At 48.8% G+C, this 27,004-nt stretch overlaps 1 protein-coding gene across 1 annotated transcript in view; it reads left to right on the top strand.

Moving 5' to 3' along the window:
* IFT81 (intraflagellar transport 81) overlaps window positions 1-27,004 on the top strand; it is a 616,811-nt gene that overhangs the window by 427,212 nt on the left and 162,595 nt on the right. The window lies entirely within an intron of this gene.

Raw genomic sequence — 27,004 nt, 5'->3', positions numbered from 1 at the left:
CAATGCCAGTGTTGGATTTATAAAAAAATGCACACAGAGGGCATTTGTATTTTACCCACTCCTTCACTACAGGACTGACTGGTCTGTGCCAGCCTGCTGCTGAGAGACGAGTTTCTGACCCCCTGGGGTGATGGTCTTTGTGCCCTCTGAGGCCAGAAACAAAGCCTGCTCTGGGTGGAGGTGCTTCACACCTCCCCCCTTCAGGAACTGTAACACCTAGCAGTGAGCCTCAAAGGCTCAGGCTTCGTGTTACAATGCCCCAAGCCAGCTAGTGGAGATGCCCGTCCCCTGGACACAGCCCCCACTTTTGGCAGCAAGTCCAGGGGAGATAATGAGGAAAACAAGGAGGAGTCACCCACCAGTCAGGACAGCCCCTAAGGTGTCCTGAGCTGAGGTGACCCCTGCCTTTAGAAATCCTTCATCTTGATTTTGGAGGATTCCCCCAATAAGATTAGGGATGTGCCCCCCTCCCCTCAGGGAGGAGGCACAAAGAGGGTATAGACACCCTCCAGGACAGTAGCCATTGGCCCTCCCAGACCTAAACACCCCCCTAAATTTATTACTTAGGGGAACCCAGGAAATCAGATTCCTGCAACCTGAAGAAACAAGAAGGACTGCTGACTTACAAGCCTGCAGAGAAGGAGGAAGACGACAACTGCTTTGGCCCCAGCACTACCGGCCTGTCTCCAACTTCGAAAACCTGCAACCAGCGACGCATCCGACAGGGGCCAGTGACCTCTGGAGCCTCAGAGGACTGCCCTGGACTAAAGGACCAAGAAACTCCAGTGAGCAGCGGCCCTGCTCAAAACCAGCTACTTCTTTGCAACAAAGAAGCAACTTTCAAAGACTGCACGTTTCCCGCCGGAAACGTGAGACTTCATACTCTGCACCTGACGCCCCCGACTCGAGATCCAGAGAACAAACACCACAGGGAGGACTCCCCGGCGACTGCGAGCCCGTGAGTAGCCAGAGACGACCCCCTTGAATCCCCACAGCGACGCCTGCAGAGAGAATCCAGAGGCTCCCCCTGACCCGACTGCCTGTAACAAGGGACCCGACGCCTGGAACCAGCACTGCACCCGCAGCCCCCAGGACCTGAAGGAACCGAACCTCAGTGCAGGAGTGACCCCCAGGCGACCCTCTGCATAGCCCAGCTGGTGGCTGTCCCGAGAAGCCCCCCTGTGCCTGCCTGCATCTCTAGAGTGACCCCGTGGTCCCTCCAATGAAACCAATACAAAACCCGACGCCTGCTTTGCACACTGCACCTGGCCGCCCCTGTGCTGCTGAGGGTGCGTTTTGTGTGCCTACTTGTGTCCCCCCCCCCCCCCCAGTGCTCTACAAAACCCCCCTGGTCTGCCCCCTAGGACGCAGGTACTTACCTGCTGGCAGACTCGAACCGGAGCACCCCTGTTCTCCATAGGCACCTATGTGTTTTGGGCACGTCTTTGACCTCTGCACCTGACCGGCCCTGAGCTGCTGGTGTGGTAACTTTGGGGTTGCCTTGAACCCCTAATGGTGGGCTGCCTATGCCCCTGAACTGAGACTTGTAAGTGTTTTACTTACCTCACAAACTAACCTTCACTTAACTCCCCCAGGAACTGTTGATTTTTGCACTGTGTCCACTGTATATGATATTGCTTTTATTCAAAGTTCCTAAGTATCTAAGTGAAGTAATTGCATTAAAAGTGTTTACTGCAAATCTTGAAACTGTGGTTCTTAAAATAAACTAAGAAAATGTATTTTTCTATATAAAAACCTATTGGCCTGGAGTAAGTCTTTGAGTGTGTGTTCCTCATTTATTGCCTGTGTCTGTACAACAAATGCTTAACACTACCCTCTGATAAGTCTACTGCTCGACCACACTACCACAAAATAGTAGGAGCCATTGGAGGGCCATGTGCAAACCATGTGTAAAAAGTCTGCCTCAGCGGTAAGACAACGAGGGCATGCGTCTTTGGCACCAGGGTACATGCGGGCTATCCATTTGGGGGTGAGGTAGGTGTAATCGAGATAGCGTTAGTGGAGATCATTTTGTGCACACCTATACGCTGCACCCATTGCTTATCTGTGAGTATGATAGATAGTGCAGTAACCCTATAAGCCAGGAAGGATTGAAGTGACGTGCCCTTATGTGTGCGCAAAGAGCTATACAGGCACATAAAAGCTTGACAAGTGCCTCTGTGTGTTAGTAGTGTTTGTAAGGACTGTGCTGTTTCTAGTTTGTTATGCATCCTATGCCAAACCTGGTGCATGTGACATGTAAGTATAGCATAAATAAGACAAGAACCCAGCGGAACACCATTGTTAACTACCAGGGCTTCAAAAATGCATAAAATCTTTTCATTAAAGAGATCTGCCTCTATCCATTGGGCCGCTTCTGATCTCAGTCGAAGTGCAGAGCACCCAGGCATTGCCCTAAGGGGCAAGCCCAGTGCATATGGAGGAAGTGTTTGGTGTTTAACCGTGTAGGTTTTCCAGCAAAACCTGGCCACTGGCATAAGGATGTTCCCACCTCTCCAAGGTCCCACCCTGCAGCCCATCGCATTACTGCAGGTGGCATTGTTTCACTGAACAAATTCCTCAATTCAGACATGTAACTTCTGGCTAACCAGCTCGTTATCTCTGGCTAGAAACTGGGCTGCAGCATAGTAGTACTCATAATTCGTTACTCCCAGGCCATCCTCATTCACTGGGACTTACAATTTAGTTATTGTTACCTAGCTTTTACCCCTACCCCAGATCAGTGTGATCAGAAGCGAGCAAAGCTCTGCAAATAGCCTCTTAGGAAGCAGGGATGGTGGAGAAGAAATAGAGCAACCAACATTTGAGAGATGGCTATATGTCCCATAGGGGTAAGTGGTAGGGCCGCCCAGAATGGTATGGAGCCGTGCACTCCGGTCAGCACTCCCCTTATTTTACCATCCACTAATTCTTTATCTGCATTATATAGTCTGATCCCCAGATACTTAAAAGTGTAGTAGCTCCAGGGGAGAGGGGTGTTGGGTAGCCTCTGCTGTTATCCATTCGTAACCGCCGTAAAAGAGAAGAGATGAAACGTGTCCCAGTACACTCTCAGGCCCGAGGCTTCTTCAAAAAGTTGCATTGGTTCTATAAGTCGAGGTTCTGTTGGCTGCGTCTTCGTAGAGGTATACTAAGGCGTCATCTGCATATAATGAAATTAAATACCATCTGTCCTCGACTTGGTTGCCCCAGTCTGGTGCCCTCACTCGAAGCGCACATGCAAGGGGTTCAATGGCCAACTCGAAAATGATCAGGTACAGGGCACATCCTGTTGTGTGCCATGCTCGATACGGAGTGGTCAGATATAGTATCTCCACTCTTCACCTGAGCAAGCTGTGTATTATATAGCAGGTTGTCCACTTTAGAAACATTGGCCCCACCTCAAGCCTTTTAGGGACCTCCATAAGATAGTACCATCCAGAGAATTGAACACCTTCTATATGACGAGTGAGGTGACCCAGGGGCCGACGTCTTCATCCAATTCAACAACATGACAAGGTGGTGCAGATTCAGAAAAGTGTTCCTGCCAGGTATAAACCATTTTGGTCAGGGTATGCCACGTATTGGCCAGTGCCTTCCCAAGGATCTTATCATCTATATTTAATAGGGAGAGGGGGTGATATGAGCCTAACAGTAGGAGATCATTTTCTTTCTTGGGTAGGACCACCAGCACCGCCTTTCGTGAAGGGGTGTGCCTGCTGAGTATGCTGAATTAAAGACCTGAGGGAGGCGCAGGTTGAGCTGAGATGCAAGATGGAGAAAAACTCCACAGGCCATCAATCCCCGCAGTGGGTCTTGCCACGCACCACTTGTTTAATTGCTTGGGATAGCTCATCCTCCCTTATAGGAAAATGTAGATCTGCATGATGGGTCACATGCGTTTTGGGAAGGCATAACATATTTACGAATGACTGGATTGCAGTGGTATCTGCAGTCTGTGGTGCAGCGTACAACTTGGTATAGTAGGTATGGAAGGCAATGGTAACTGCATCCTGGGAATATACTATGTTGCCTGTCTCCTCCCGGATGACAGTGATAGGGGCTGTGGGGGAGTCAGAGCGAAGGAGCCAGTCCAGAGCGTGTGTTTCCTGGACAAGTATGACCTGTAGTCCAGAGTGCCTAACTTCTCTAAAGCAGCCATATGTGCAAGTTTGACCTGCGTCAACAGAGTAGCGGCACCCCGGTCGCAGGTAACACTAGTTAATGCATTCTGATTTCTGTCTTGAGAATTTGAGGTTCTCTTCGCAGCATCAACTTGGCGCTATATATCGCTTTTATTGCTAGTTCCCTGAGTACCACCTTAAATGCAACCCACTCTGTCCGGGCGTCTGAGTCAGTGCCCTCGTTCTCCTCAAAATACGCAGTGATATAATCAGAGAGGGTGGCCAGGGACACTGTATCTTGCGAGGCTGCCACCAGGACACTCCAAGTTGGTATGCGCTGGTGGCCTCTGCCCCACGCTAATCAGATCTGTAGGGGACTGTGATCAGAGGAGGTTCATCCAAGATATCCAGACCATGACACCTTTGAGAGCACTGTAGTGCTGTAGTTTAAGAGGTAAATTCTAGTGTAGAGGTTATGTAAGCTAAAGTGATAGGAGTATTCCCTAGCTGTGGAATATAAACATTACCAGGTGCCTAACACCTGACTGGAGGACACCCATTGTTGTAAATGTTTAGCTAGGGCACTAGACTGTGCCCCAAACACTGGCATATGAGAACGGTCTAGACCCACATCCGGGATGCAGTTATAATCCCCGTCCCAATAGAAGGGGTTAGGAAATTCAAGAAAAGTGCATGATTAGATTAGGGCGCACAAAGCGATGAGGGACATGGGGAGGCCGTCCAGCAATCCCTCCAAAACCGCATACCTCCCCTATGAGTCAGTCCTAGTGTGTTCCACAGAAAGTGGCACTCCTGAAGCAACCTAGATAAGGGCACCCCTGGCATACACGTTGGAAAACATAGGCTGGGACATCCCTGATGCCATGGCCACTGTTGTCTGAAAAGACCCACTTGCAAGGAAATGGAGCACTGACAGCACCTGCACGTCAGGGGGGATTCCAGTGGGATGGCGGATTGGTGACATCAGGTCTGGCTCCAACTGGGTACATAGTTCCTGGATAGTGGCACTGTCAAACCTGTAGGTGACGAGTAAATGTCGCTCCTCCATTGTCAACAGGTCCACCAGCGGTCGGTACACCGGAGGATTCCGCCATCTTCTCAATTGGCCCAGCTGACGGTGCCTAGGAAGGACAACAGCGACCACAGAGTCAACAAATTTGCAGGTATGTACCCACAGATACACAGAACACGACACCAAACACAAAAGCCTTCCTGTATGTGTGTTGAGTGTAGGCCTAGCTATGTGTGACGCAGAAGTATATGAAGCCATGTGGGCCCCTGAAATGGCGGCTGCCTGACCTCTAAACTGGGACAATGGTATTGTGAGGTAACTGCGCTGGCGTTGCACACCGTCGCGGTAGGCGGTCGTAGACCGCGGCACAATGCTGCATTGGTTAACATTGGACCCTATGGGTCCCAGGAGCCAATGAACAAGTGCGCCGGCGTTGATGATACGCACCGCCGTGGACGTGACCGCCATTTTCTATCTGTTCAATCACTCGATACCTGATCTTTGACAGGAGAGGACTTACACTGCAAGTGCTGCTGTGACCTTGGTCTGGAAGAGACAATGGCTTGTGCGTCTGGGGAAAGGGCCCCTGCCTTCACTGCTCAGGAGTTGGAGAAACTAGTAGACAGGGTCCTCCCCCAGTACACGCTACTCTACGGTCCTCCAGACCAACAGGTAAGTACACAGGGAGCACGTTGTATGGGCTAGGCCTGGGTGGAGAGGGCTAGTTGTAAGAGGGAAGGGAGCAGAGTTCAGGGAACATGAATGCATGTGAATGCATGTGCCACATGGCAAGGGTAGGGAGGAGGGACACTTAAATCGACGGTGCAGTTGCTAATGACTTCTCTTCTTCCCTTGTGCATGTCATGTAGGTCAGCGCCCACCAGAAGAAGGACATTTGGCGTGCCATTGCCAAGGAAGTCCGGACCCTGGCGGTCCACCAGAGACTGGACACCCACTGCCGGAAAAGATGGGAGGATATTCGCCACTGTAGCAAGAAGACGGCGGAGGCTCAGCTGGGGCTGGCCTCCCAACGTGGGAGGGGTGCCCGTCGCACCATGACCCCCCTGATGTTCCGGATCCTGACGGTGGCATACCCGGAGTTGGATGGGCGCTTGTGGGCATCACAGCAGACACAAGGGGGTGAGTACAACCTCATTCTGGGTACTTGGCGCGCAGTTGAGGGGCTGGCTGAGGGAGGAGGGCTGTGGGTGTACCTAGGCCAGGCAGATATACCTAAGCTAGGCCCCTCCGTAATGCAGGGCATTGGCACTCCACCCCACCTCAGTAGTGGCCCAAGTACAGGTATAGATGCTCCTGTGGCATTCATGTGTGCAGATGTCCACCATAGGCATGTAGGCCAGATCGCAGGATTTGCTTCTGTAGAGGCCAAGAGCACGGCGTAGTGCAGGGGGCTGCTGTGTCTGTATTGTCCGCCAACGGTAGCGGTAAGCCATGCACTCAACCTGTCTTTCTTCTGTCGTCCCCTCCACATTTTTCTGCTCTCCCTGTTCTTTTGTGCATCAGCATCATCAGGCGGAGGTACAGTAGCACTGGGGCACGAGGGAGCTGCATCCCACATGGCCATGGAGGGCCACACCACGGACTCAGAATGCACCAGTGGGACGGAGGGCGAGGGGAGCTACACGTCGGTCACCGGATCACCAACCAGTGACACGGACTCGTCCGCCGATGGGAGCTCCCTTGTGGTGGCGGCACCATCTGTGCCCCCCACTTCTACAGGTACAGCCGCCACCTCCCCTACCAGCACCGCCCTCCCAGCAGCCCCTCAGCGTTTGCCCCGTGCCCGCTCACCCAGGAGGGTGGGCATCACCTTCGCCCCAGGCACCTCAGGCCCTGCCCCTGCTGCCCTCTGTGAGGAGGCCATTGACCTCCTCAGGTCACTCACTGTTGGGCAGTCTACCATTGTGAATGCCATCCAGGGTGTAGAAAGGCAGTTGCAACACACTAATGCATTCCTGGAGGGCATTCATTCTGGTCAGGCTGCCCATCATCGAACCCTGCAATCTCTGGCCTCAGCACTGATGGCAGCCATTGTCCCTGTCTCCAGCCTCCCCCTTCCAACTTCCTCCACCCAGACCCAATCCCCTGTACCCCAGCCTGTCCCAAGCACACCATCAGACAAGCATGCATACATCTCAACACACAAAAGTAGCTCAGGCAAACATAGGCACCACACAACCCACAGGCTCACACACAAGCATCACACACATGCAGACACAGCAACATCCACTGCCTCCACTGTGTCCCCCTCGTCGTCGTCTGCCTCCTCCCTCCCAGTCTCGTCTACACTCTCACCTGCATGCACTACATCTACAGGCACCAGGAGTCTCACCAGAACACCCAGCACCACTCCCCGCTCACCTGCACTCACCACCTCCACTCCCATTTACACGTCCCCTGTGTCCTCTCCCAGTGTGTCTATGACGCCCCCTCCCAAAGTACACAAACGCAGGCACCCACACACCCAACATCCATCCACCTCACGACAGCCTCCAGTACCTGCACCTGCACCCAAAACACCTAAAGTTACACCTCCTTCAACCACCTCCTCTTCCTCCACTCCCAGACCCCCTCCAGCTACCCATCCCAGTGTTCGTCAGAAACTGTCCCTCTGCAAAGTTGACCCCCACCCCTCCAATTCATCAATTCCGTCGTAGCGCCTTAGCCAAAAAGCCTCCAGTACCAGTGGTGCGTGTTCAAGGTGTGTGGATTGCACCGGCCACCAGGGCAGGCAGTGTGACACGGAGCCAAGGCACTGCCAGTCCACCCCCTGTAAAGGCTCTGAAGTTGGAAAGTGGCCGACGGGACCGGGTGAAGACTCCTGGAGGCAAAACAACTCACAGGGGTCCCAGGGGGATTGCAGAGTCAGCTGTGACTCCTCCAATGGTCGGGAAGGGGCAGAAGAAGTCTGCACAGCCTGGTGTGAGCATCACGGCAGAGAAGGGCGGCATCCTTCCCGGCGGCCGGGACGCCACCGCCAGCACCGTCCTCACTGGTCAGGAGATCACCGCCAGAGTCATTGCCCATGAGGGCCCAAGTATCGTCACTGGTCAGGAGACCACCGCCAGAGTCATTGCCCAGGAGGGCCCAAGTATCGTCACTGGTCAGGAGACCACCGCCAAAGTAATTGCCCAGGAGGGCCCAAGTATCTCACTGGTCAGGAGACCACCGCCAGAGTCATTGCCCAGGAGGGCCCCGGCAGCCACAGCCCCACTGGGCAGTGAGGGACCGTCATGCCACACACCAATGCACAGTCCAGAGACCGCCATGGCAAAGCACCGCTGAACAGGGCATCCACCGCTGAACAGGGCAAGCACCGCTGAACAGTCCAGAGACCGCCATGGCTAAGCACCGCTGAACAGGGCATGCACCGCTGAACAGTCCAGAGACCGCCATGGCAAAGCACCGCTGAACAGGGCATGCACCGCTGAACAGTCCAGAGACCGCCATGGCAAAGCACCGCTGAACAGGGCATGCACCGCTGAACAGTCCAGAGACCGCCATGGCAAAGCACCGCTGAACAGGGCAAGCACCGCTGAACAGTCCAGAGACCGCCATGGCAAAGCAGTGACGGGACAGGAACTGTCACAGGGAGACTAATCCAGTCTGGGCACCATTCCCCCTCCAGAACCAGTGGAGAGGTCCATCCACTCCCTCTGTCCTTCACAGGATGAAGCACTCTGGGCACCAGTCCCTCTCCAGAACCAGTGGAGGCTGTTATCTACTTGAGAGACTGTGGCTTTGCACTCCCCAGGATTGAACAGTGGGCAACCCACCCACTGTAGAGACTTGTGAGACTGTGGCTTTGCACTCCCCAGGATTGAACAGTGGGCAACCCACCCACTGTAGAGACTTGTGAGACTGTGGCTTTGCACTCCCCAGGATTGAACAGTGGGCAACCCACCCACTGTAGAGACTTGTGAGACTGTGGCTTTACACTCCCCAGGATACATCAATGGGCATGGAGCCCCGTCGTGGATGTCGCGTGGTGCTGTAATCCGGCTGAGGTGCCCCCCCCTTTCCCTTCCCCCTGAGGTGCCTGTTGTTTTTCTTTCTGATGCCCCGGCAGTGTTCTCTCCGTTTGTGGACAGGTATCTTGTGTGGGCCTCGCCCATGCATTTTTGGCCTAGTGGTGCACGGACATTGAGATGTGTATATATGCACTACTTCTCATAATGTATATACCTTTGTATGAGTTTATATATAGCTGTATATTTTTGACACATGTATTTTGATACATTACAATGTTTGAACTGATTTCCTTTTGTCTTTGCATTCTTCCGGGGGGATTGTGGGTTGTTACTGTGATGTTTGTAAATGCACTGGTGTGTGTGTTGTAATATGCAAGAGTGGGGGTGGGGGGTGTTTCGTGTGGTCCCCCTGACTTTTGCCTCCCCCCCCCCCTATGTCGTAGGTGCAGTACTCACCATTGTCTTCGCCGCCGCCGGCGCTGGTCTTCGTAGATGAGTAGGAAGAGAAGGGCAGGTAGGATTTGTAATTCCGGCTCCATGGTGTCCTCCTTCCTCGTGGGATGTGTTAAGGTGAGCGTTTTCCCATTGCAGAAACTGTTTCCGCCGTGTTTTTATCCACGGTGAATCCGCCCCGGAAAAGGTGGCGGATTGGCGGGTTGTGATACTATGGGCGGTACATTGTCTCCCGCCTGTCTGTTGGCGGTGACCGCCGCGCTGCTTGTCTGTACCGCTGTGGCGGGCGGTGTGTTAAAGTGGCTGTCTTTGTTGGCGGTTTCCGCCACGGTCATGATTCCCTTTTTTTGTCCGCCGGCCTGTTTGCGGTATTACCGCACCTTTAACACCGTCCGCCAGGGTTGTAATGACCACCATAGTCATTTAACAGTTATATATATTATAGTCACTGTCCAAATGTGGGCTAAGGGTAATGCAGCAGAAATATGTCAACTCAATAAGGAGCTGCACGTGGTCCCAGTCCACAGTGAAACTTCAGGTCCAGATTGGGCAACCTACATTAGGTCATCTGGAGAATGGGGATGACACAGTCCTCCCCCCCACCCCCCCCCCCCCACCCCTCACAGCGGGGAACTGCTAGAGCTGGGTCTGTCTCAGATGTCGCGTCCTCGAGTCTCTCGTCCTCGGTCCTGGGGGGTGGAAAAGGAGACTCATTGTGTCGCTCCACCAGTGCAACAGTTTGGGCTCTTTCCTTGGCTCCCTGCAATTTCGAGGGGCTCGCCCTGCTTCTTCTGTTGTGGGGCACCCGTTGCTGCACCCTGCAGTCCCTCATGTCCCTCTCCACCACTGTGGGAAGCAAAACCGTGCCTCTATGCTCCAGCCATGCCCAGGCCACTCCTGCGGTTGCACAGAAAGTGGTGTGGTCCTCTTACATTATCCTGAGAGTGGTAGGGAACTGCAAAGTGTTCTTAATACCAAGTCAACCAAGTTGTTGTTTCACCTCTAGAAAGAAGGTTTGCCACCTCTGTACCTCCATGGTGTAGTGTAGTCAGGGACTGTGTTTACGTGGGAGTTACCAATCGTCCAGGGTCCCGTGGTGCTGGCCACCTGCATTATATATGAGGGCAATCACCAGTCTCCGGAGACCATTGGGGGGGGGGGGGGGGGGGGGTAGCCTTCTGGCACCCTGTGTTCCCATTCCACAGAGAAGGTTGTGTTTACCCCTCAGCACCGTTGCCGGAGACACTCTTCAAGGTAGAGTTCCATACTAGAGTATTCAGTGAGCTTTGGCAGACCTACGATCCTCACATTATTGAAATGGGACCTCCCCTCCTGATCCTCAACTCGCCTCTTGAGGTAACTGACTTCTTTGTGTAGGGAATGCATGCATCTGCCTCTTTAACTTCTGGCGTGAGTGCGGACAGTATAGACTGTGAGTCCTCCACTTACTCTTTCAGCTTCGTGTGGTCTTCCCTCATAAGGCCCATGTTGATCCCTAATGCGTCTATCTTTGGCTGTAGGGAAGATTTGATGTCCAGAACAGCTTTCAGAATCTTGTCAAATTTACGAGAATGGGCTTACTTTCCAAGGTTGCATAGTAGACGTAGTGCATACCCCTCCAGGCCACTGTCTCTTGCACCGTCTGCTGTGGCCGAGGCCTGTTGTGCTGCGGGTGAACAATGGGAGTGGCCCGGTGGGCAGGTGCACCTGCAGGCAGTAGATTCAGATCCCCCCCAAGTCGTCATCCCTCCCAGGGCCCCTGGCTTACCTCTATCTGCAGTGTTCCTCCTTACTGATGGCCACAGTACAGCAGTGGGGTAGATGCAGGGCAGTAGTGTATGTAGGAGATATCAGCAGGGGGCAGCGCGCAACTGGTTACCTCCGCAAGGCAGCACAGCAGAACATCATCTAGTATCAGGGGAGGAGAATGGTAGGGATCCGCACCCAGGACAGGTCCCACTTCAACATAGCAAAACCAAGAGGCCGCAATCGCCACTGTGCTGATAAAGTGGTGGCAAGAGGGGAAGATGCCAATCCCTGAGACCCCCTTTGTTGTGAGTCACTATCAAGGGTGCCTAGGGCCTTCTCCCCTGCTATCAGCTTGGTCACGTGGGCAGAAGTTTGTGGGGGCTGAAAGGAACTACTCAATTGTTCAAGGCCTAATATGTTATGAGGACCCCCCCTGCGGCCACAGTAATAGTCAGTGGTGGTGGGCTGAGGGGGAGAATGAGGGTAGGGATGTGGCAGGGGCCCCAGACCCTTCTAACAACCCCTTTCCTCTGTAGACCTCTTAGTCGGGAGTGTCCCTTACCCAGTTGTCCAGATGTTAGTCCTCAGCGCCCCAGGCACACCGCTCAGGTCATGAGGTGACACCTCCGCTGTCAGGCTACGTGGCTGCTCCCGAATAATGTTGTGCCACCTAGACTGCCAATTTATTCCAATCATATATCTGACTTCCCCTCTGTCTTGTGCTACCACTCAGCACCCACATGTAAGTGTGGACCCTCCTGTAGAGGCCTCTCGTGCATTTATATTGAACTCCTACTTAACTTGTTTATTCAGTACTGGCCTTCATTTTCTTCAAGGATTCCTTGAGTTGTAGACCTCATGCTCACTGATTGACTTCCAGGCATAGTGCAGATGCACTCTTCCCATTAAACAGCGTGCGGCTCTGGGGTAACGGGGGGCAGTACATTTCCCTGTACATAGAAAGAGGTGTGTGGTATCTTGGGTGTTAATGTGGAATGTGTGACGATGTGCATTCCACCAGTGTTCAGGTATGCTTAGTGGAATGTTGGGAAGGCAGTTGGAGTCAGGACGCTGATGTAGCTGGAGCTGTTGTTGGAGTCTGTTATATGGTGTAAACTTTTACTAAGAAAAAACGTCTTGTCTTGCACGTTATGGGATTACCTTATTTTAGCGTCGAAAATGAGATACTACATATTTTACTTCAACAGGCTCTAACACAACGTGATTTCTTTAAATCTGTGTATTCATAGTGAGTGTATGGAATTTGTGGACAGTAGCAGTTAATGAGGAGGCGATCAGAGTAAAAAGGATCTGTCTCACAAGATTTTCTACCTTGGCTGTAGATTCTGTGCTTTTTGGGACTTTCTTTGTAAAGTGCCCTTGATGGGCGTTCTAGCGAGTAATCAGGATCACAAGGCATCAGTAGAGGCGCGGGTCATAAGGTTCACGAGGCTTTGTTGGGGAGAGACACCCAGGAATCCATGAGCGTCCCAGGAATCTATCATCTTCTCACATCAGTGGTCTAACAACGTGCGCTCTCTTCATATCTCACACGCGTGAAACATACGTGACATACGCTACGTGCTAAAATCATCTTTAGTGTGGCAATTGTGCGCAGTATGAGTGCGAGCTGTTTATGATGTGTGCACCAACAAGTTGCGGCAGTGATTCGCACACCAATAAAACAAGAAAGGTTCGCTCGTAGAGGATTTCTATTTATAGTTGTAAGCACTAAATAGTCCCTCCCACATGCGGGGACCTTGGAGCAGTTTTATCTTCTTAAGTGTAGATGTTCGTCTTTCTTCAGTAAAGTTTGCGGAGTCCCTTAAGAGAGATAAATATTATGCAGCCTATAGCAACAGGCTGCAGTGGCCCAAATTTTCATCCTGAGATTATATATGTATATAAGTTAATTATGTTTTTGGAAAAAAAAAACATAAATGTCTTTCACGAACCATTTTTTGATAGAGTAGGGAGGTGAAGAAAAGCGGGGCAGTGAACCCCCATAGGCTGTCATTATATTGGTTAAAAATAGAGAATGTGCCTGTAAGAACCCAGGGACCATCAGTATCCCATCATGCTGATTAAGTGGCAGTTGCATCAGTTCCTTTTTCTGCCTCCTGCTGACAGGCCCTTGGAGCACTGAGCTTGGCCAAATTTTGGCTTTCTCCCTCAAAATTCTCAACTGAATTTTGGTGACAACTATTTCACTCTACGTCTTTGGTCTGTTACAGGCCTTTTCTGTTGTTTCCCACAGAAATTAGAGGTTTTTCACAAAAAAGTGCCCTCTCTTTTTGACAAATGCCCAGCCTGTTGGAGGAAAGAGGCCCAGACAGACCCTCATGAGGTGTGGATTCTCTGCCTCCCAGAGAATCATGTTCCTGCGTCCTGCCATCACTGTAGGAACTTTTCACAAATGCACCCTAAAAGACAGACGCAGTCAGAAGGTGGGAGCTTAGAGCAAGGAGAGGGTCAGACCTCTACCAGGGCTGTCTCTGGAAAGCATGCCAGGAAGAAAAACACCATCGGACCCGGTTGACGTCAAGAGGATCGATGTCAAGGAGAGTTATGGCGTCTACCTCTTCGCCGCCTATCCATGGTTCGTTGCCGAGGAAACACTGTGGGTCAGTGTCAAGACATGGGTTGTCGACATCGCCGTTGAGGAGTCCATCCAATATGAGGCCACCATGACGCTCTGGGTCGAGGTCCAGATCGCCGTCGACTCTCCACAAAAGATCGACCTTGAGGTCCATACCAATGTTGAGGCGCTGACACATATCATCGTCAGCAAGCAGGTCGAGATATCAAGACCCGGTCGACATCGAGAACCCTCTCAGCATCCTCAAAGCTACAGGAGGCAAGAAGAAAGAGGAGGCACATCTATACCTCTCCGGATTCGGAGTATTCAGAAACATACAAGGGGCTCACCAGGTTCTCCTCCGCTAATGCCAATTCAGTCTCCTCAACCACCTCCTCCTCCACCACCTCCACTGCCTCCTCCATCAGCACCAGTTGCTCCCTCGCTGAAGCTCACATCTCGGTCTAGATTGTGCCATCATTCTAGGCGCCACTGTCACAGCTCAAGGTGCTCATCTCCATCATCCAGGCGCTCCCGTCACCATTCACAACGATCTCGGTCCAGACACATTAAGGAAACATCATCCACTTCTACAGGACAATACTTTCCAACTCTTTCAGACTCCCCACCTCTGTGCATTTCACTGGTGGATGATATCACTACTTTTCAGGAAGTTTTGGTGAGGGGAGCTGCAAAACTTAACATTGCGATGACAACTCCAACACCATCAACATCCGTAATCTTTGAAACACTTCAACATAGGTCAGCATCAAGACCTTTGCTGCCACTAGTGCCAGGACTATTAGAACTGGCCATGGACCTATTCTTGACTCCAGCCTCTCTCAAGCCAGCTCCATCCAGGCTTGAGAAACAATTCCGCCCTCCGGAGCAGGATCCTGCCTTTCTCCGTACAGACCAGACACCAGATTCTGTCATTGTAGTAGCGGCAAAGAAAACCATTCAACTACTCCCTGTTCCTCCTGATAAAGAAAGTCGTAGGTTAGACTCAATGGGTCGGAAGGTTTGCAGTACGTCAGCAACCACGATGAAAACGGCAAGCGCAACCACCCTTTTAGGCAGGTATGACAGGGTTCTATGGGACTGTATGCAGTAGTTTGTTGCCCATCTCCCACAAGAGAAACTGGAAGACTTTGTGGAAATACTCAAGGAGGGATTAATTAATGCTGCTGCAGATTCTTTCTTACTAGAGGCATACGAGTACTGCCACGGGGTCGCTCTCAGGAGGAACTCTTGGCTTCGCCTTACGTCCCTCAAGCTAAAATGATAGCAGAGAATGTTACATCTGCTACTCTCCTGTTCTGCTCTATTTGGAAGGCACACCAATGATGAGATGGCAAGAATAAAAGCGGAAATTGAGACTCTGAAGGCAGTTGCCTTAGAAAGACCCAGAGAGCAAAGAAAATCTTTCCCTCCCTACAACAACGTTACTATTCGCAGAGGGTTCAAACCAGTCAGTGGGGATGCCAACAAGGTTGCAAACAGCACCAGCAACCTTACCAACTATGTCAAAGGAAGCAAACCAGAGGCAGATTCACCCAGCAGCCTGCTCAAAGAGGCAAGCAACCATCCGCGTCAAAACCCTGAGTTATTACTTCCCCCTCTTCTGTTACCCACTCCAGTGGGGGGAAGCATATCCTCTTATCTGGCAGAATAGCAAAACATTATAAAAGACGCCTGGGTTATGAATATTATACAAAATGGATATTGTCTCAGGTTAGGGCATGCCCAGACCTGGGTCCCTTGCTCGCTGTGCCACTGTATTCAAGCCAGCATGGCTGATGAGTGGTGATACCCTGAAACCTGTCCCAGGATGCTTGTTTCCGGTCCAGGGAGGACCTGGCTTGGCAGTTCGGGCTGGACTGTTCCCTTGGGGCGCAGGGTCAGGATTGATTTGCATATGGCTGGGTCCAAACTGGGGTAACATGGCAAGCAAAATAACAATAGATTAAACCCAGATCTGTTACTGGGGTCTGAGTGTTTGAAAAGCTTCAACACTCCGTCCATAATTTTTTTTTTTGGTGTTGCTATGTGCGCACTAAGAGGCTAGGGTATGCCCAGACCTGGGTCCCTTGCTCGCTGCGCCACTGGATTCAAGCTAACCTGGCTGATGAGGGGGTTATACCCCAAAACTGGTCCCAGGATGCTTGTTTCCATTCCAGGGAGGACCTGGGTTGGCAGTTCAGGTTCACTGTTCCCATGGGGAGCAGGGTCAATACTGATTTGTATATGGCTGGGTCCAAACTGGGGTGACGTGGTTAGCAATATAACAATGGATTAAATCCAGATTTGTGACTGGGGTTGAGTGTTTGAAAAGTTTCAGCACTCTGTCTCATAATTTTATTTTGTGTTGTTGTTTTTGTCTTAGGTTCACCAGTCCTCCACCGTCCATCCTTCCAAAAACATCCAGTTACAAACTCCTGATGTTCCGGTCGCAAGTCAATATCCTCTTCCAAAAGCAAGTGGTGGAACCCGTTCCTCAGCAACAACGAGGGACGGGCATTTTTTCATGTACTTTCTGGTGAAAAAGAAAGACAAGAACAAATTCAGGCCCATACCCGGCTTCAAAGCAGCCAAAAAGTGGATTCAGTGAGAAAAGTTCCAGATGCTGTCAGTACGCCAGATCTAGTTCCAATTACACCAGGGGGATTGGCTTTGTTTCATTGACCTTCAAGACACATACTTTCATATTCCAATTGCCAAAAACCTTTGAAAGTTCTTGAGGTTTATAGTAGGGATAGACCACTATCAGTACCGAGTACTTCCATTTGGTCTCAAGTTAACACCCAGAACATTCTCCAGGTGCATGGCAGTGGTGGCTGTTCTTTTCAGAAAGCACAAAATATTCATCTACCCATACGTAGGTGATTTGCTAATCAAGGCGTCAACGTCTCAACAAGCTCAGCTTCACTACAACTGGACTTGCAGTCTCCTTCAGGGGTTAGGCCTTCATGTCAACATCACAAAATCAACTCCTGTTCGGGTTCAAACCTTACATTATCTGGGAGCCTTCATCGGCGCAATACAGGCAAGATTGTGCCCTTCAGAGGAGAGACGTTTATCGATCTTTCGGAAGTGTCACTCTCTCATGACAACTTCCCGTCCAATGCGGAGAACAGTGTCCTTTCTCCTCGACTTAATGGCCTCCTTCATCTTCCTCACACCGAATGCCTGTCTCCACATGCGAACTCTGCAGGAATGTATCGTGGACCAGTGAGACTAACTAACAGGAAATTGGGAAGGCAGGATAGTACTATCTTGTCGTGTGAAGCACTCCCTGAAATGGTGATGCTCTCCAAAGAACCTGCTTTGAGGGATGCCTTTTCAGCAGGAGGTTCCTCCTCAAACAATAGTGATGAATGCCCCACTGCTGGGAGGAGGAGCCCACTTGGATCACTTCCAAATCCAGGGCAAATGGTCAGAGAGAGAGAGAGAGAGAGTGACGACATACCATATAAATGCCCTGGAGCTACAACAAAGTCTATCTAGTGCTAAAGCCATTTCACCTGTCATTCAGATCCCACTCCCTGCTTGTTCCGACTGAGAGTACAACTACTATGTACTACCTAAACAAGCAGGGAGGGACGAGGTCCAGGCGCCTATCACACAAGGCCCTGGCAATCTAGAAATGGCTCATAGCCAGGGATTAATGATCATCGCAACTCACCTTCCACATGTGCAGAATGCGCAGGCACACTCAGCAGGATTCTACAAGAAAACCACATGTAGGTCTTACACAACAACATCGCCCACAACATCTTTCAACTGTGGGGCACCCCAGCCACCGACCTATTCGTCATCGCAGAAAACAAAAAATGCAGAAGCTTTGCCTCAAGGTATTTCCACCCAGGGACACTGGGAAATGCCCTATGGATGAACTGGTCTGGCAGATTTCTCTGCTCTTCCGCTGATTCCCCTGATTCCTTCAGTCCCATTCAAGCTGTCCCATTTGAGAGCCAAGATGATCCTAATAGCTCCGGAGTGGCGAAACCAATGGTGGTTCACGAACCTTTTTCACCCGTCCATCCATCCACATATCAAACTGTCATGCAGACCAGACCTGCTAACGAAGTTTGGAGGCCAGATGATACACCTCAAACTCTCCTATTTGAATTTGGTGATCTGGCTCCTGAACTAGTGCAGTACAGACACTTGAATCTGCTGTAGGACTGCATGGACGTCCTCAGAGAGGCTAAGCGACCTTCAACTTGTTCTGCACATGCCTTCAAGTAGAAGAGATTTCACATTTGGTTTTCCTCTAAGAACGTGGACCCTACATCGTGCCAGCTAGATGTCATTATTCCATTCTTAATCCATCTGGCGAGATCCATCCTGCAAATCTCTTCTATAAACGTCCACCTGGCAGCCCTTACTTCCTACAGAAAATGTCCTTTACAAACCTATCTTTTTTCAAAATCCCCATCATCAAGGATTTTGTAGAAGGGTTGAAGAAGGTTTTCCCATTCCATTAGGCGTCCTTCTCCTCCCTGGGAGCTTAACATTGTACTCTCTCATCTTACACAGGATCCCTTTGAACCTATTCAAAAAACATCCCTGCAACACCTTTCTTGGAAGAAAGCTTTCCTTGTAGCAATAACATTAGCTCGCAGGGTTAGCGAGATCCAAGCACTTTGTTCTTACTAACCATACACAGTCTCCCACTCTAGCTAACTTGTTATGAGAACTCACCCGAAATTCCTCCCCAAGGTTATTTTCGGGCTTCCATGCTAACCAGACCATGCCTTGTCCTACATTCTTTGAGAATCTCTCTACTCTAGATGAAAGAACTCTTTATTCCCCGGATGTGAGAAGAGTTGAAATTCTATCTCGATAAGACACAAGACATTCGCTGGTCGAACCAGTTGTTTATCAACTATGGTCTGCTTCGTATAGGTCTTGCCACTTCCAGACAATCCATCTCCTAATGAATAGTTTCCTGCATCCCTTTGTGCTATCAGAAAGGTAACAAGACATTATCAGCTAAAGCACACTCTACTAGAAGCAAAGCAGCCACAGCTGCTTTATTAAGGAACATCCCTATACCAGGTATTTGCAAAGCAGCCACGTGGAGATTTTTCCATACACTTACCAAGCATTACTGCCTGCACTCTGATGCTAGAGCTCATGCTGAAGCAGGACAGGTCTCCCTCAGAAACCTATTTGCTTAAAATTCTGCCTTAGTTCACTTTCTGCCTTCTCCACCGCTTTAGGTAGGGATGGGCTTGCTACTCTATTCAGTGCTTATGACTATAAATGGAAATCCCCTACGAGAGAAGAAACAGTTTCTTACCTGTAACTCCAGTTCTCTCGTAGGGGAATTTCCATTATAGTCATAAGCAACCCTCCCTCCTCCCCAGTGGAGTGGACTGAAGTATCCAGGTAACCTATATACCATCACGCATTGCCTCAAAAAGAACTGAAGCAACTGCCACCTGCTCAGCATGATTGGATACTGGTGGTCCATGGGTTCTTAAAGGCACAGTCTCTATTTTTAACCCATATAGCGACAGCCTATGGGACTACACTGCCCCCCTTTACTTCATCTCTCTACTGTACCAAAAAAGGGTTTGTGATATACTGAGAAAAACTGCTCTGGGGTCCGAGCATGTGGGCGGGACTATTCAGTGCTTATGACTATAATGGTAGTTCCCCTACAAGAGAACTAGAGTTACAAGTAAGAAACTATTCCTTCTTGGCCAGTCTAATTTTATTGCGGTGACTCACACACCTAAAACGTGTCAAGTGGAAGCGAAGTTGGGAGTTGTCCTACCGATTTCAAGTTTATTGTGGTCACTCTTGTGCCCGAGACTAGTGAGTCCCATTTTATTGCTGTGATTCGCACACCTGGGACTACGTTGACTTGCACACCTGGGACTAGCATGAGCACTTTTATTGCAGTGATTCGCACGCCTGCGACTTCTGTTGTTGTGCAGTACTCTTAACAGTGGCGTACAAAAGGCCCCCATGGAGCGGGGGGCCCTGAGCTCCAGGGGGCACCCTTAGCACAGCACAGTACCCGGGCCTTTGTCTCCTGAATAAGTCCAGAAGGCGGCCCCTCCATGTACTTTGCAAGGCTCCCCTCAAGCTTCGTTACGACACTGACTTTTAAACATAACTGTCATTTGTTGGTTATTGCATGGTGGCAAAACCTTATAACTGTATTACTGTACCTTATAAATATTGTGTGTCTGCACAAGTGGAAATAATTCCAAAATAAGGTTAATTGGGTTTGAAGTAGCAGTTGTTGGTATATTGAAATGCAAAACGTTTCTCTCCTGTCAATTTGTTTGTCATCTCCTGGCGAATCATTAATTAAGTGGGAAAAATGGAAAAACATTTTTTCGAGATATGTCAGGGTATGTTGAACTAGTACAAGTGCAGTGAGAAAAACATCACTTATATTGCACTATCTAGGTCCTAAAGAGCAAGAAATATTTTGATAATCTGTCAGAATTGACAAGTGAAGAGAGTGTTGCCTTAAATGAGTTTGAGATTTGTGTAAAGAAATTGGACAGTCATTTCTTGCCCAAGGTATCATCTATTCTAGAGACATTCCGTTTTGGGAAACGGATGCAGGCAAAAGGGGAAGATATAGGGGAATATGTAAGTGCACTGAGAAGATTGGCACCATCTTGAAAATTTGGTGGTGCGGTGGATCAGTTTATGCTAGGAGGCATAAATGATAAAGTCAGGAAGGAATTATGGTCTCGAGGCGACCCGTCTCTGACAGAAACAATAAATTTGACCAGAAGATTAGAACATAGATTATAAGAATAGAACATAGTTTGGCACGTGTAGAAGTCATAAAAAAGAATGCAATGGAAAGTGGTAACTGCATTGACGTTTCTGCTAGAAATAAAACACATACTAAGGGGAAGAACTGGATGGAAAGAGTGCAAATGCAAAGAGTTCAAGCAAGGTTAAGCAGTTCAGTGGTAAATATTTTAGATGTGGAGCCATTGAACATATGGCAAATGATAAGAGATGTCCAGGGTGGAAAGTAACTTGCAAACTCTGCTTGTGGAAAGATAGTTTGAGCAAATGTTGCAAGAACAGAGGCAATGAAAGCAAAGTCAATGAGGTATTGGAAGACTGTGATGAATGTGAGGAGATAATATTACAGGTATCAAGTAAGAAGGGAGAAGGACCTCATGATTTTGTCAAAGTACAAGGGGAGAAACTAAAAATGCTTTTTGACTCGTGTGCAAAGTTGACAATTATTTCCAGGAATGTCTTCCAGAACAATATAAAGAACAATGTGCAACTGTTTAAACCAAACGTTAGGCCTATGGGTTATGGGGGTGAACCCTTAAAACTGGTAAGGTATTTTAAAAGAAATTGTGAAGATTTTCTGTCGGGAGAATTTATGTGGCAGAAAAAGGTGATGCAGTGATGATTGGTTCAATCAACGCGTTTTAGCAATCATTTTGGATCCAAATTCTAATCCACTGGTCAGACTGAGGGATGATTATAAAGTAAACATGATAACACACCAGGAGGTTTTGGAGGCTGATAAGTTGAGTTAGTCTGAAATTTTTTTTCAAGAGGTTTTGGGAACTGATAAGTTAAGTAGAACTGAAACTGTGTTTTATGATGAATTTCCTGAAGTATTTTGTGACTCCTTAGGATATTTGAAAGTGGATCTGCACAAAATCAATGATTGGTCCAAACCAGTGGTGAGAAAAGTGAGGAGAGTGCCTTTTGAGGTTAAAAAAGCAATTCTTAAAGATTTGAGAAACTGGAAGGAGTGAGTGTAATTCAAAAGGTGGAGGGAACCGAATGGTTGTCTCTGGTGGTGATAGCATGAAAACAGAGTTGAGATATTAGATTATGTGTGGACTACAGGAGTTTAAACAGGGCGGTGATTGTAGATAGATTTCCCATACCGGGGATTCATGAGTTGGCGTGTATGCTTGGGAATGCTAAATGGTTTTCCACCTTGGATCTAGCCTCTGCATATCATCAAATAAGGTTGCATGAAGAGTCTATGGATTTGACAGTGTTTGTCATGTTTAATGGGACATACAGATTTAGGAAGATGCTGTTTGGTTTAGTTTCAGAAGCCTCTCTTTTTCAGATGGCGATGGTCAGTGTTTTAGGAGAGTTATCTGGGGTGAAGGTGTACCAGGATGGTATCTTGATTTTTAGGGACACTCAGGAAGAGCATGATAGAAAAGTGTGTGATGTATTAGGAAGATTAAGTGACAAAGGATTAATGCTCATGGTTGAGAAGTGTAGGTTTCATAGAAGCCAACTTGACTATCTGGGGCATATTTTGACCAAGGATGGGTTAAGCCCCAAATTGGAACTTGTGCAGATTATTAAGTTAATGCCAGTCCCTAAAAATAACGACAGATTGGCTTCTTTTTTTGCGGAGTTCTATATAAAATGTGTACACAGATTTTTGGAAAAAACAATCATGTTGCGAGTCTGTTAAATAAAAATGTAGAGTTCAAACTGAATGAGAAGTGTAAAGATGAGTTATCAGCTAAAAAAAGAACTACAGAAGGTTCAGAACTTGAGGAGTTATTGCCCTGATGCAGAAGATGTGATATGCATGGATGCCAGCATAAAGGGTTTAGGGGCAACCTTCGTACAGTGTTGCGATGGTAATGAAAGAACTGTGAGGTTTATATCACATGCTCTTACACCAGCGGAAGTTAGGTATTCTGTCTGAGCAGTAAGAATATTGAAAAACTTCTTATGGGACAGAGAGTTTACAGTGAGAATGGATCATAATCAGTTGAAGGAATTTAGACACGCAAAAAAAGGGGAGCACACTGCCTCACACTCCAGCATAAAATAGCCCCTATGCATCATGGTAAATGCAGAAATTTGATTTAAAGATAGAGACATTTTTCAAAAAGTCTTTCACCTTAAGTAGGTGCAGCAAGTGCCGTATCTCTGGACACGTGTTTCTGGCTTTCGGCCGTCATCAGCAGAGAGAAAATATATCTGAAGGGGTTGCTTGAAGTGCCGCCGAACGTCTTCACAGGTTTTTGTACCACTCAGTAGGCGAACAGGTGCATCACCAGAGCTCGTCAGCTCGTAGGCTCACGGGAGCCGTCAATTAGACACACAAAAAAAGGGGAGCACACTGCCTCACACTCCAGCATAAAATAGCCCCTATGCATCATGGTAAATGCAGAAATTTGATTTAAAGATAGAGACATTTTTCAAAAAGTCTTTCACCTTAAGTAGGTGCAGCAAGTGCCGTATCTCTGGACACGTGTTTCTGGCTTTCGGCCGTCATCAGCAGAGAGAAAATATATCTGAAGGGGTTGCTTGAAGTGCCGCCGAACGTCTTCACAGGTTTTTGTACCACTCAGTAGGCGAACAGGTGCATCACCAGAGCTCGTCAGCTCGTAGGCTCACGGGAGCCGTCAATTAGACACACAAAAAAAGGGGAGCACACTGCCTCACACTCCAGCATAAAATAGCCCCTATGCATCATGGTAAATGCAGAAATTTGATTTAAAGATAGAGACATTTTTCAAAAAGTCTTTCACCTTAAGTAGGTGCAGCAAGTGCCGTATCTCTGGACACGTGTTTCTGGCTTTCGGCCGTCATCAGCAGAGAGAAAATATATCTGAAGGGGTTGCTTGAAGTGCCGCCGAACGTCTTCACAGGTTTTTGTACCACTCAGTAGGCGAACAGGTGCATCACCAGAGCTCGTCAGCTCGTAGGCTCACGGGAGCCGTCAATTAGACACACAAAAAAAGGGGAGCACACTGCCTCACACTCCAGCATAAAATAGCCCCTATGCATCATGGTAAATGCAGAAATTTGATTTAAAGATAGAGACATTTTTCAAAAAGTCTTTCACCTTAAGTAGGTGCAGCAAGTGCCGTATCTCTGGACACGTGTTTCTGGCTTTCGGCCGTCATCAGCAGAGAGAAAATATATCTGAAGGGGTTGCTTGAAGTGCCGCCGAACGTCTTCACAGGTTTTTGTACCACTCAGTAGGCGAACAGGTGCATCACCAGAGCTCGTCAGCTCGTAGGCTCACGGGAGCCGTCAATTAGACACACAAAAAAAGGGGAGCACACTGCCTCACACTCCAGCATAAAATAGCCCCTATGCATCATGGTAAATGCAGAAATTTGATTTAAAGATAGAGACATTTTTCAAAAAGTCTTTCACCTTAAGTAGGTGCAGCAAGTGCCGTATCTCTGGACACGTGTTTCTGGCTTTCGGCCGTCATCAGCAGAGAGAAAATATATCTGAAGGGGTTGCTTGAAGTGCCGCCGAACGTCTTCACAGGTTTTTGTACCACTCAGTAGGCGAACAGGTGCATCACCAGAGCTCGTCAGCTCGTAGGCTCACGGGAGCCGTCAATTAGACACACAAAAAAAGGGGAGCACACTGCCTCACACTCCAGCATAAAATAGCCCCTATGCATCATGGTAAATGCAGAAATTTGATTTAAAGATAGAGACATTTTTCAAAAAGTCTTTCACCTTAAGTAGGTGCAGCAAGTGCCGTATCTCTGGACACGTGTTTCTGGCTTTCGGCCGTCATCAGCAGAGAGAAAATATATCTGAAGGGGTTGCTTGAAGTGCCGCCGAACGTCTTCACAGGTTTTTGTACCACTCAGTAGGCGAACAGGTGCATCACCAGAGCTCGTCAGCTCGTAGGCTCACGGGAGCCGTCAATTAGACACACAAAAAAAGGGGAGCACACTGCCTCACACTCCAGCATAAAATAGCCCCTATGCATCATGGTAAATGCAGAAATTTGATTTAAAGATAGAGACATTTTTCAAAAAGTCTTTCACCTTAAGTAGGTGCAGCAAGTGCCGTATCTCTGGACACGTGTTTCTGGCTTTCGGCCGTCATCAGCAGAGAGAAAATATATCTGAAGGGGTTGCTTGAAGTGCCGCCGAACGTCTTCACAGGTTTTTGTACCACTCAGTAGGCGAACAGGTGCATCACCAGAGCTCGTCAGCTCGTAGGCTCACGGGAGCCGTCAATTAGACACACAAAAAAAGGGGAGCACACTGCCTCACACTCCAGCATAAAATAGCCCCTATGCATCATGGTAAATGCAGAAATTTGATTTAAAGATAGAGACATTTTTCAAAAAGTCTTTCACCTTAAGTAGGTGCAGCAAGTGCCGTATCTCTGGACACGTGTTTCTGGCTTTCGGCCGTCATCAGCAGAGAGAAAATATATCTGAAGGGGTTGCTTGAAGTGCCGCCGAACGTCTTCACAGGTTTTTGTACCACTCAGTAGGCGAACAGGTGCATCACCAGAGCTCGTCAGCTCGTAGGCTCACGGGAGCCGTCAATTAGACACACAAAAAAAGGGGAGCACACTGCCTCACACTCCAGCATAAAATAGCCCCTATGCATCATGGTAAATGCAGAAATTTGATTTAAAGATAGAGACATTTTTCAAAAAGTCTTTCACCTTAAGTAGGTGCAGCAAGTGCCGTATCTCTGGACACGTGTTTCTGGCTTTCGGCCGTCATCAGCAGAGAGAAAATATATCTGAAGGGGTTGCTTGAAGTGCCGCCGAACGTCTTCACAGGTTTTTGTACCACTCAGTAGGCGAACAGGTGCATCACCAGAGCTCGTCAGCTCGTAGGCTCACGGGAGCCGTCAATTAGACACACAAAAAAAGGGGAGCACACTGCCTCACACTCCAGCATAAAATAGTCCCTATGCATCATGGTAAATGCAGAAATTTGATTTAAAGATAGAGACATTTTTCAAAAAGTCTTTCACCTTAAGTAGGTGCAGCAAGTGCCGTATCTCTGGACACGTGTTTCTGGCTTTCGGCCGTCATCAGCAGAGAGAAAATATATCTGAAGGGGTTGCTTGAAGTGCCGCCGAACGTCTTCACAGGTTTTTGTACCACTCAGTAGGCGAACAGGTGCATCACCAGAGCTCGTCAGCTCGTAGGCTCACGGGAGCCGTCAATTAGACACACAAAAAAAGGGGAGCACACTGCCTCACACTCCAGCATAAAATAGCCCCTATGCATCATGGTAAATGCAGAAATTTGATTTAAAGATAGAGACATTTTTCAAAAAGTCTTTCACCTTAAGTAGGTGCAGCAAGTGCCGTATCTCTGGACACGTGTTTCTGGCTTTCGGCCGTCATCAGCAGAGAGAAAATATATCTGAAGGGGTTGCTTGAAGTGCCGCCGAACGTCTTCACAGGTTTTTGTACCACTCAGTAGGCGAACAGGTGCATCACCAGAGCTCGTCAGCTCGTAGGCTCACGGGAGCCGTCAATTAGACACACAAAAAAAGGGGAGCACACTGCCTCACACTCCAGCATAAAATAGCCCCTATGCATCATGGTAAATGCAGAAATTTGATTTAAAGATAGAGACATTTTTCAAAAAGTCTTTCACCTTAAGTAGGTGCAGCAAGTGCCGTATCTCTGGACACGTGTTTCTGGCTTTCGGCCGTCATCAGCAGAGAGAAAATATATCTGAAGGGGTTGCTTGAAGTGCCGCCGAACGTCTTCACAGGTTTTTGTACCACTCAGTAGGCGAACAGGTGCATCACCAGAGCTCGTCAGCTCGTAGGCTCACGGGAGCCGTCAATTAGACACACAAAAAAAGGGGAGCACACTGCCTCACACTCCAGCATAAAATAGCCCCTATGCATCATGGTAAATGCAGAAATTTGATTTAAAGATAGAGACATTTTTCAAAAAGTCTTTCACCTTAAGTAGGTGCAGCAAGTGCCGTATCTCTGGACACGTGTTTCTGGCTTTCGGCCGTCATCAGCAAAGAGAAAATATATCTGAAGGGGTTGCTTGAAGTGCCGCCGAACGTCTTCACAGGTTTTTGTACCACTCAGTAGGCGAACAGGTGCATCACCAGAGCTCGTCAGCTCGTAGGCTCACGGGAGCCGTCAATTAGACACACAAAAAAAGGGGAGCACACTGCCTCACACTCCAGCATAAAATAGCCCCTATGCATCATGGTAAATGCAGAAATTTGATTTAAAGATAGAGACATTTTTCAAAAAGTCTTTCACCTTAAGTAGGTGCAGCAAGTGCCGTATCTCTGGACACGTGTTTCTGGCTTTCGGCCGTCAT

The sequence above is a fragment of the Pleurodeles waltl genome, chromosome 11 (genome assembly GCF_031143425.1).
Source record: "Pleurodeles waltl isolate 20211129_DDA chromosome 11, aPleWal1.hap1.20221129, whole genome shotgun sequence".
Lineage (NCBI taxonomy): Eukaryota > Metazoa > Chordata > Amphibia > Caudata > Salamandridae > Pleurodeles > Pleurodeles waltl.
The sequence above is the reverse complement of the archived record's forward strand: the minus strand, read 5'-3'. Positions and strand labels throughout refer to the sequence as shown.